Source organism: Podarcis muralis, chromosome 7 (assembly GCF_964188315.1).
Source record: "Podarcis muralis chromosome 7, rPodMur119.hap1.1, whole genome shotgun sequence".
NCBI lineage: Eukaryota > Metazoa > Chordata > Lepidosauria > Squamata > Lacertidae > Podarcis > Podarcis muralis.
Window position 1 is genome coordinate 71,244,206 of NC_135661.1, and position 11,114 is coordinate 71,255,319.

At 44.3% G+C, this 11,114-nt stretch overlaps 1 long non-coding RNA gene across 1 annotated transcript; it reads right to left on the minus strand.

The window, feature by feature from the left end:
* Nucleotides 1-478: 478 nt before the first annotated feature.
* Nucleotides 479-10,832, minus strand: LOC144328456 (uncharacterized). Its single transcript, XR_013393730.1, has 2 exons — nucleotides 9,360-10,832; nucleotides 479-3,787 (listed from the first exon to the last, which is right to left on the minus strand). It is a non-coding gene; the product is annotated as an uncharacterized LOC144328456 (long non-coding RNA).
* Between the last annotated feature and the right edge of the window lie 282 nt (nucleotides 10,833-11,114).

Here is an 11,114-nt window from a genome sequence, read left to right on the forward strand (position 1 = left end):
CTTTCTCTGAACAAAATGTGGAGCTGGGCTTTGGCAGTACAGTGTGGCCACACTGTGGATTTCTACAAGCGCATGATGATATGGTCAAGTTTATTTGTGATCAGTGCCAGATTTACGGATAAGTTAAACAGGCTATAGCTCAGGGCCCCACTCTCTTAACGGTAAAGGGACCCCTGACCATTAGGTCCAGTCGTGGCCGACTCTGGGGTTGCGGCGCTCATCTCGCTTTATTGGCCGAGGGAGCCGGCGTACAGCTTCCAGGTCATGTGGCCAGTATGACTAAGCTGCTTCTGGTAAACCAGAGCAGCGCACGGAAACGCCGTTTGCCTTCCCGCCAGAGCAGTACCTACCGGTATTTATCTACTTGCACTTTGACGTGCTTTCAAACTGCTAGGTTGGCAGGAGCAGAGGCCGAGCAACAGTGTAGCACCCTGCTTGTGGTTAACGCTTAGCTGGAATGAAATATTCAACGCAGCAATAGAGAAATTAAAATAATAATTTATTTGTCAGACAAATAAATGAGAGGCACAGTGGTATATGGTTACCAAGCTCTGGCCTGGCCTCCTGCCATTATGGCCAGCACTTATATTCCCTTAATCCAGCCCCCTTTGCTCCTCCTTGGGCTGCCTCTGTCCAATCAGCCTGGTTGGATTTCCTATTGGCTGATTGCTATAACCAATCCTAAAAGATACACCCACATCCTCCTGTCCTTATATGGAGCACAAAGAGCTATATATTGTTACATCTATAAATGACAAATAAGTAATAATATATCTTACATGTGTCTCAACAAGGAATATTAATTACCAGCTCACCTCTTGCCCTCTTCGCCCTATTGCCTTCTAAAACAAATGGTTAATCTTAAATTTTTATCTTAAACATATGTCAAGGATCTTGAGTTTCACATCAACATTGAAAGATCTCCTTCATTTTGAAGGTTTCTAAACAAATGTCTGACAACTATATATCAGGAGCGCCCAGATGGCGTCTTCTTGTCTGGCAGGGGGGCTAGGCTGGTGACTGACTTAATTTCAGGATAAATACAACTCTTACAACTATATGAAATAAGAATCTAGCATTTCTTAAATCCTTTGCATAATTACATTTAAGCCAATATATTTAAGCTAATATATTTCATACATTATCATAGGTAACCTTTTAAAAGAATAAAGCTTCTCAAAGTAGAAAGGAAGGAACTCAGTAAAAAACAGCTTTTAAAAGGAACCCCTTCAGTTTACCCCCCCTTCAGCCATCTGCTCTCCTCTTTAGCTGTTCCCAATATTTATTGCTCTTTTAACTCTCTCAGTTTAAGAAAGAAACTGCCTTTAAAAAAGACTTCCCAGAAATGCTCTTTTTCTGCCAGCTAGATGCTTCTCCATTGCTCTTGGCCTTTTTAACCTTAGGAAGAAGATCTGGCTCATTTTACTGGGAGGCACATTGGTATCATTTTACTCATTCCTAATTATGTTTATCTCTGCTTTTTTTTAATCTTCTGTAACATGTAGGTCAATGTCCTCGCTCTTAGTCTGTAATTCCAGCTTTTACGACTTTGAAAGTTATTTTCCTGCTATAAATCAAGGGGGCCCCTTGTCTTAGGAGAATGGCCAAGGTTTTCTCTGCCTGGCATGAAACATTTATGAATTCAAGCCCTTTTTAGACTTTTTGAACCTGATCAAAATATAAGCCAATATAAGTCTTGATAAAAAATGCAGTCTACATTCAGATGCCACATTCCCCCCTTTCAAGCTCAAGGACCTTCATCCCAAGTGTCCTTGATAGCTTGACCTTCATCATGTTCCTGAGGTAAAGCTCTGTATAGGGCCATGATATGAGGTAGAGTTTCATTTGAAACCATCTTGCTAATTGTACTTCTAAAACATGAAATGATACATGGCATCATACATAAAACCATTACCACTACTGTCAAGAAAAACAAGCAAGACAATAGTATCCCTTTGAGTCCTGTGACATTAGGTAACCAATTGGTGAGCCATCCCATATCCCATCCTTCCCATGTTTGTACTGGGACATGTGCTATATTCTCCATCTTTGTAGCCAACACACGGATTGCCTCACCATTATCAGAAATGTTAAAGCAACAGGCATTCCCTGTCAAGTTCAAGACTCCACATAGGCCTCCCTGCCTGGCAAGTACATAATCCATTCCCATTTTCAGCTGCAAAATGGCGGCTCTACTTTCATCCAACTGTTGTGCAATAAGTCTCAAACTCTGGGCCGTTGCATTGGTTACCAATTCCACTACTGCTTGCAATCGAATTATTCTGTTTAGATTATAAATAGGATCCCGTGCCCCTTGTATGAGCTCACCAGGATTCCAGGAGGCAGGATCATAATAAGCTATAATGCGCTCTGGTGGCCAATCATCAGTACCGCTCCAACTTTGGGTACTTCCTCCTGCTATACGAGAAATATCAGCATTCCTTCGTGTTCGCTTGGCCGAACTAGTGGGCATAATCCACATTGGTGGTAATACCCATCCCAGGAAACAAGTCCCACTCCATTTGGAAGGGAGTTTCTTGTATGCCCATTCTCCACATATCCACCACAACCATCGGGTCTGAGGTTTTTGGTACGTGGAGTACAGAAGGCGAAATATCAAAAGAGGTAGAGAGTTCACAGTGCAGTATGTTAGATTGCCTTTTTCTGTCACAGTTATGTTCCATACCACTTTCCATGCATGAATAAAAGGAGGTGCACAGGGCAAGGTATTCCGAGTTCGATAGGTAGTACCGTGTGCCCAGGTATGACTATTCTTAAAATAATCCCAAGTATAGTGACAATGAGAAGAGCCTATCATGGTAGAATCAGCTGCATCTGATGATTTATGTACACAGAATTCCCCTTGTACAGGTATAACTCATAATGGTTTAGTTGAGTTCCATCCGGGGAAATTCTGTATTTCTGTTTGGTGTGGCATTTCGCTTACCATACCAATGGCATCTAATGGTATCGGTAATAAGGGCATACCTCCCTCTGAATCATCTGGCCCAAGAGAGCAAACAAGGCAATTGGTCCTATTTGCAACATTGGCTACCATTTCAGCTAAACCTACCCACATATTGTGGTCATGGCTGAATCCATATTTAGCAAATTTGGTCAGATTCAAGGACCCTTCCCCTTCCCAAGGGATCAGGATTAATAATAAAATCATGTTGATGTCTAGCATATGCATTCCTTCCACAAAAGATTACCTTATTGTGATAGCATAAAACTATTAGTCCCAATATAATTCCCCCAGTGACAGAAATGGGGAACCACCAAGACCAAAACATATATCCCGAGGATCCCCAGTGAGTAATATCTCTGATAATTGTTCCACAAGGGGGGGCCAGTCAATTAATTGTATTAGAGAATCTTCCCGTTCACAATCGCTGGTTCAGATGCTCCTCAAGCTTCAGGCGTGCGCAGGTCAGCCAGCTTCCAGGTTGTGGCTGCAGCAGGCCGGTCGTCTAATGTTGCCCGTGACCTAGCCCGTTCCCGGTAGGGCTAGATACAGGGGTTTTTGGAGAGAGTCAGTTTTAAAGGATTAGAGGGGTCACCTTTGCACGTCCAACTGCCTTCGGACTTCTTCAAACGGGAGTGATGAATCCAGGGGGTCACCTCAGCTACCTTCACCGCTGTTGGAGTAGAGAGCAAGACGGTGTAAGGTCCACGCCACTTAGGTGCGAGTGGATCACGTTTCCACTCTTTCACCCATACGCTATCGCCAGCCTGGAACTGATGAATCGGCTCGGCAATGCTGCACGGCGTGCGCTCGAGGACCCACCTGTTAAGAGAAACAAAAACACGGGAGAGAGATTGCACTTGTCCCTGTGTCACATGGTCTCCTATTTGTTTAAGGTCAGCTGGAATATCCTGAACAAAGGAGGGCGGTCTCCCATACAGGAGCTCAAAATGTGACAACTTAAGTCTTTTTGTGGGTGCACACCGAACACGAAACAGTGTTATGGGTAACACATCTACCCATCCCAATCCCGTTTCCTGGGTTAATTTTGCCAATTGGGTTTTCAGAGTCCGATTCATTCTTTCAGTTTTCCCTGAACTCTGAGGCCTATATGCTGCATGCAGTCTCCATTTCACTTGTAGGACTCGACATACTTCTTGTACTACTTGATCAATGAACGCTGGCCCATTATCACTTCCAATGCATCTAGGTAATCCAAACCTCGGGATCAATTCAGTGAGGAGTCTCTTAGTTACCTCTCGTGCCTTTTCAGTTCGGGTGGGAAAGGCTTCAACCCATCCGGTAAGAGTGTCTACAAACACAAGGAGATACTTGAATCCCTTAGAAGGGACCAGCTCTGTGAAGTCCACAATTAGACTTTCCATGGGGACATATCCCACATGTTGGATTCCAGGAGGTTGTACCGGTCCCTGCCTGGGATTGTTTTTAGCACAAAGAACACATTTCTGTGAAATGCAAGTTGCTAATTGTGATAGGTTAATAATATACAACTTCCGACTGAGACTCTCTCTGGTTGCAGTACCGCCAAGGTGAGTAGATTCATGATAATTTCTTACAATTGTGCCTGCTAGATGATGAGGTACATAAATCCTATTGTCCGGCAGGATCATCCAACCGTCCTTCACAACTGCTCCTTCCTGTTCAGCCCACTTCCTCTCTTCTGGGGTATAGTGAGGTTTAACTTCTTCTGGAACTACCTCTGGTATGAGGGCTGCTATAAATCCTCCCACAGGCTTTTGGGCTGCCTCTCGGGCTGCTTTGTCAGCCGCATGATTTCCTCTGGTTATTGGATCCCTTCCACGTCCATGACCTTTGCAGTGCATTACAGCAATCTGTTCTGGAGCCCATACTGCTTCTAACAGGATTTCTACTTCAGGTCCATATTTCAAGGCCTTCCCGTGGGCTCCTATTAGACCTCTTTCTTTCCATAGAGCTCCATGTGCATGCAGGGTTAAGAAGGCATATTTAGAATCAGTATAGATGTTTGCCTTACATCCGGCTGCCAATTGCAGAGCTCTAGTTAAACCTATAAGTTCAGCTTTTTGTGCTGAGGTGCCAGCAGGCAAAGCTTCAGCTTCCACAACTTCCTCATTGGTGACCACAGCATATCCTGCTCGTCTGGCACCTTCATGCAGGTAACTGCTACCATCAGTATAATATACAACATCTGGATTTTTCAATGGTTCATCTTTCAGATCGGGTCTACTGGAATAAACTTCATCCATTACTTGGAGACAATCATGTGATTCCTCATCATCTACCTCTGGTAGGGGCAGCAAAGTCGCTGGATTGAGCATATTCACTACTCGTAGATGAATCCTGGGATTTTCACACAATAGGCCTTGGTATCTAGCCATCCTTGGGTTCGTTAGCCAATAACTACCCTTATATTCCATGAGTGTCAGAACAGCATGAGGTACATTCACATACATCGTCTGGCCGAAGGTAAATTTATCAGCTTCTTTGACAAGGCTTGCAGTGGCCGCTACTGCCCTTAGGCATGGAGGCCATCCTTTTGCTACTGAGTCCAATTGTTTTGACAAATAAGCTACTGGACGGTTCCAACTTCCTAATCTCTGGGTCAGGACTGCCGCTGCAATCCCATTCTGTTCATGTACATACAGCTGAAAGGGTTTTTCCGAATTAGGCAGTCCAAGGGCTGGGGCCTCCATAAGTCGTTGTTTGATAACTAAAAAGGCTTGTTGCTGCTCAGGTCCCCATACAAATGGGTCCTTCTCTGCACCTCGAGTGCTTTCATGTAAGGGCTTGGCCAGACTGCTGAAATCAGGTATCCATAGTCTACAAAACCCTGCTGTTCCCAGGAATCCTCTAAGTTGTTTCCTTGTGGTAGGTTCCTTGATAAGGCAAATAGCTTCTTTCCTCTCTGGTCTCAATGCTCGTTGTTGGTGTGAGATGTCAAAGCCCAAATATTTGACCTTTTCTAAACATAACTGTGCCTTTTTCTGGGAAACTCGGTAGCCAGCTTGCCAGAGCAAGTGGAGCAGTTCCTCTGTCCCTTCTTTACAGGTATCAAAATCCTTTGCTGCTAGTATAAGGTCATCTACATATTGCAGAACCACCTTTTCTCCAGGTATTGAGGGGTAACTTGTTAGATCCTTCGCCAAGGCAGTGCCAAATAAAGTTGGGGAATTTTTGAATCCCTGGGGCAATCTTGTCCAGGTTAGCTGGCCTTTTGTTCCTGTTAAAGGGTCTTCCCACTGGAAGGCAAATATAGGTTGGCTCTGTGGTGCCAGCCGGCAACAGAAGAATGCATCTTTCAAGTCCAATACAGTAAAAAATGTTGCTTCTGGTGGGATCAAACTCAGCAGGGTATATGGGTTTGGTACATTTGGGTGCAAGGTCTCGATAGCCTGGTTTACGAGCCTCAAGTCCTGCACTGGCCTGTATTCATCTGTCCCAGGTTTCCGAACAGGCAAAAGGGGTGTGTTCCATTCTGATTGGCAGGGCTTAAGCAGACCATATTTTAATAGGCGGTCCAAATGTTTCTGGATGCCCTCTGCTGCTCGCCGGGGTAAAGGATATTGCTTTACAGATACAGGGGTAGCCATAGGTTTTAAGGTTACTACAATTGGAGCTATATTCTTGGCCATTCCTGGTGGGCTATTTTCGGCCCATACTCCTGGTGGCACCTGTAGGGTTCGGAGGAGCTTGTTTAATTCTGTATCCAATGTGGGTTGGACTTGCAAGGCTGACATTAGGCGCCATGATTGTTCCTTAGGTACTGAGAGGGTAATTATTCCTGCTGCCTTTGATGGCAGTTTCATTTCTGGACCTCGAGGAGTGAAGGTGATTTGGGCCTGCAGTTTGGACAGCATATCTCTACCTAAGAGAGGTATTGGACACTCAGGTATATACAAAAACTGATGGGTTAAACGATGTCCCCCAATCTGGCATTCCAAAGGTTGGAGGAAAGACCTCTTAGCTGACTGACCAGTGGCACTTTTAATGACTACACTTTTGGATGCCTTTTTCTGCAATAGTTCTGGGAGTACTGAGTATTCAGCCCCAGTATCAATCATAAAGTCTATTAAATGGCTCCCTAATTGAATCGTGACCGTGGGCTCCTGGAAGCCTAACTTTATGGAGTCCGGTCGTTCCTAGTCTTGGGTAAAATCCTCCTCTGCCAGTCCAATGAAATTGTCTCTACTCTGTCCTTGTCCAGGTCTCTGATATCTTCCATTTCGGATCATTCCCCGTCCCCGTCCCTGGTTTCTTGGGCCGGAGCCTGGGCCTGGGCCTGGGCCTGGGCGTACTTCTTCCAACCTCAGGGGTTCAGGACACTCCCGCTTCCAATGACCCTCCTTCTTGCAATTCGCACATTGATTCCTTCCCAGTGGTGGATTCCTTCCCCGCCCTCTTCCTTCATTTAAGGGGCGGTAGTCTTGCTTCACTGCTGTGGCTAGCATTACCATCTTTTCCTTCTGCCACTTCTTCTTCTCTTGCTTCTCAGCCTCATCCCTATTCCGATAAACTCGGCGTGCAATGGCCATAATTTGGCTCATCAGCATCCCTTCCCATCCTTCTGATTTCTGAATTTTCTTACGAATGTCAGAAGCGCACTGGGCCACAAATGTAGCAGTAATCATTCTACTGTTTTCAGGGGCTTCAGGGTCAAAAGGAGTCCATATACGATAGGCTTCTTGCAGCCTCTCTAAAAAGTCTCCCGGACTCTCATTTGGTTTCTGTTCTACTTCTGAGACTTTAGACATATTAGTGGGCTTCTGGCATGCCCTGCGGATACCTTGCACAAGCGTCTGGCGGTAAGTGGTAAGTCTGGCCAGATGAATTGCATTGTTTGGATCCCAATTAGGATCTTCCAAGGGAAAGTTATCTTGGAGATGACGGTCAATATTAAAAATATTTCCCACTCTGGCCTGCTCACGCAAATATATCTGTGCCTTTTCAATTATGTCTCTTCTTTCCTCAGTGGTGAACAGAGTATTCAGAAGCTGGCGACAATCTGTCCAAGTAGGACTATGAGTATTTATTATTGAAGTCACCAAGTCCATCATAGCCTGAGGTTTTTCTGCAAAAGATGGGGTGTGTGTTTTCCAATTCATCAGATCCGTAGTTGTGAATGGAATGTACTGAAGGGTTGAAGTTCGAGGTGGCCTTGGTCCAGGTAGCCCGTTAACCAGCACAGGCTCCTCAAGTGCATCAAATACTCTTCTGAGAGGGGCTACTACGTGATCTTTCTCTTCGCTTTGCTCTAGGGGCCTCAAATCATAGGGGATGGTATTTGTCCCAAGGCGTTCTTTTAGCAGCTTAATACGCCTGGCTGTATTGCTTGCTGACCGATTAAGGTCTCCCTGTAACTTCTGTAATAATTCTCTAGGACTTGGATGTACAGGGGTTTGGGGTAGGCAATCAGTTGTTCCACTAAAAGAGACTGTAGATGGAGTTCTACTGGGACTCACAGATGGAATAACCACTTCTGCTTGGGCTTCATTATAGGACTCCAATGCCTCCTGAAGATATTTATCATAATCTATCAAGGAGTCAAGTTCTGTGTCTCTACCCCCATTATTCGTTCCACTTTCTTGCCTTGGGGTTACAACTGGTGGAGGGTTTGGATTATGCTCCCTTCGATGTGGAGCATAGGGTGGAGGTGGAAGCACCTCTTCCTCTGGTCCCTCAAAAATGGGTTTGAGTTTATTTGGCAAGATTCCTTTCCTAGCTTCGGCTTTTACAGCCAATAATTTGCATCGTTGGACTTTGCATTCCCTTATCCATGGAGGATTTTTATTTAATGTGCTCAGCCAGGAATCTATATATGAAAATTGTTCTGGGCACCCTCCAGTTTCTTTGGTGATGTTAGACCAAAGTTTGCTTACTAAATTTATATCAAAAGTTCCCTGAGATGGCCATCCAGTATTTTGTTTTGGCCATTCTAGTTCACATAACGTTCTCAAGCGCTCTGGCGTCATTTTGACTCCATATGCCCCTGAGAAGGCTTTCTTAAAATTATTTAACATACATTCAAGAGGTGTATTTCCCCCCTTTGAACCCCCAACTCCCATTGTATGGCCCTGTGAAGTATCCACTCAGTCACTCACACACACGCTTCGTGGGGTTTCTTGCCCAGATGGAGTCACCTCACTGGGAACCGAAGTACTACCCACTCCACACTCAGGTCAGCTACAGATTGCTCTGTACTTTCTCACACATACAATGCGCAAGATACTTCACCACACTCTACCTCCCATTCTTCCCTTTCCCCCCACCAGACCACCATCTGATATACCCAACCACCTAGCGTACTCAGTTCCCACTTACTGAGACGCAGAAGTTTGATCAAGACTTCTCTTCCTCCCAATTAATTGGAGGGCCAAAAATCCCTTTGTGCACTTACCCCTTGGTTGGTTCCGTTTCCCCCCGGTCCGTCGCCGCCAGTGAGCAGGGTATCAGACAGACGAGACTGCTGCGTTCCCCTGGAAAAAAATTTCCCATGCGCGCTGGGTAGGCAGTTTAGAGATCCTCTCTCTTGTACCCTGCTCAGTAGAGCGAAGGGGCTGCGTTCCAGCAGACCACTTATCCGAGTCACAGGAGCACCATAAAATGTAGCACCCTGCTTGTGGTTAACGCTTAGCTGGAATGAAATATTCAACGCAGCAATAGAGAAATTAAAATAATAATTTATTTGTCAGACAAATAAATGAGAGGCACAGTGGTATATGGTTACCAAGCTCTGGCCTGGCCTCCTGCCATTATGGCCAGCACTTATATTCCCTTAATCCAGCCCCCTTTGCTCCTCCTTGGGCTGCCTCTGTCCAATCAGCCTGGTTGGATTTCCTATTGGCTGATTGCTATAACCAATCCTAAAAGATACACCCACATCCTCCTGTCCTTATATGGAGCACAAAGAGCTATATATTGTTACATCTATAAATGACAAATAAGTAATAATATATCTTACATGTGTCTCAACAAGGAATATTAATTACCAGCTCACCTCTTGCCCTCTTCGCCCTATTGCCTTCTAAAACAAATGGTTAATCTTAAATTTTTATCTTAAACATATGTCAAGGATCTTGAGTTTCACATCAACATTGAAAGATCTCCTTCATTTTGAAGGTTTCTAAACAAATGTCTGACAACTATATATCAGGAGCGCCCAGATGGCGTCTTCTTGTCTGGCAGGGGGGCTAGGCTGGTGACTGACTTAATTTCAGGATAAATACAACTCTTACAACTATATGAAATAAGAATCTAGCATTTCTTAAATCCTTTGCATAATTACATTTAAGCCAATATATTTAAGCTAATATATTTCATACATTATCATAGGTAACCTTTTAAAAGAATAAAGCTTCTCAAAGTAGAAAGGAAGGAACTCAGTAAAAAACAGCTTTTAAAAGGAACCCCTTCAGTTTACCCCCCCTTCAGCCATCTGCTCTCCTCTTTAGCTGTTCCCAATATTTATTGCTCTTTTAACTCTCTCAGTTTAAGAAAGAAACTGCCTTTAAAAAAGACTTCCCAGAAATGCTCTTTTTCTGCCAGCTAGATGCTTCTCCATTGCTCTTGGCCTTTTTAACCTTAGGAAGAAGATCTGGCTCATTTTACTGGGAGGCACATTGGTATCATTTTACTCATTCCTAATTATGTTTATCTCTGCTTTTTTTTAATCTTCTGTAACATGTAGGTCAATGTCCTCGCTCTTAGTCTGTAATTCCAGCTTTTACGACTTTGAAAGTTATTTTCCTGCTATAAATCAAGGGGGCCCCTTGTCTTAGGAGAATGGCCAAGGTTTTCTCTGCCTGGCATGAAACATTTATGAATTCAAGCCCTTTTTAGACTTTTTGAACCTGATCAAAATATAAGCCAATATAAGTCTTGATAAAAAATGCAGTCTACATTCAGATGCCACAACAGGAGCTTACCCCGTCGCGGGGATTCAAACCGCCGACTTCGCCGATCGGCAAATCCTACGCTCTGTGGTTTAACCCACAGCGCCACCCTCATCCCTCCCACTCTCTTAGGAACCCCCCAAAAAATAAAAAATAAAAACTGGATGTACATTTCCCAAATATAAGATAAAAAAACAAATAAAATAAAACCTACATACAGCAACAGTGTCTTGTGTTGTGTAGGCTCCTATGATGTAAGT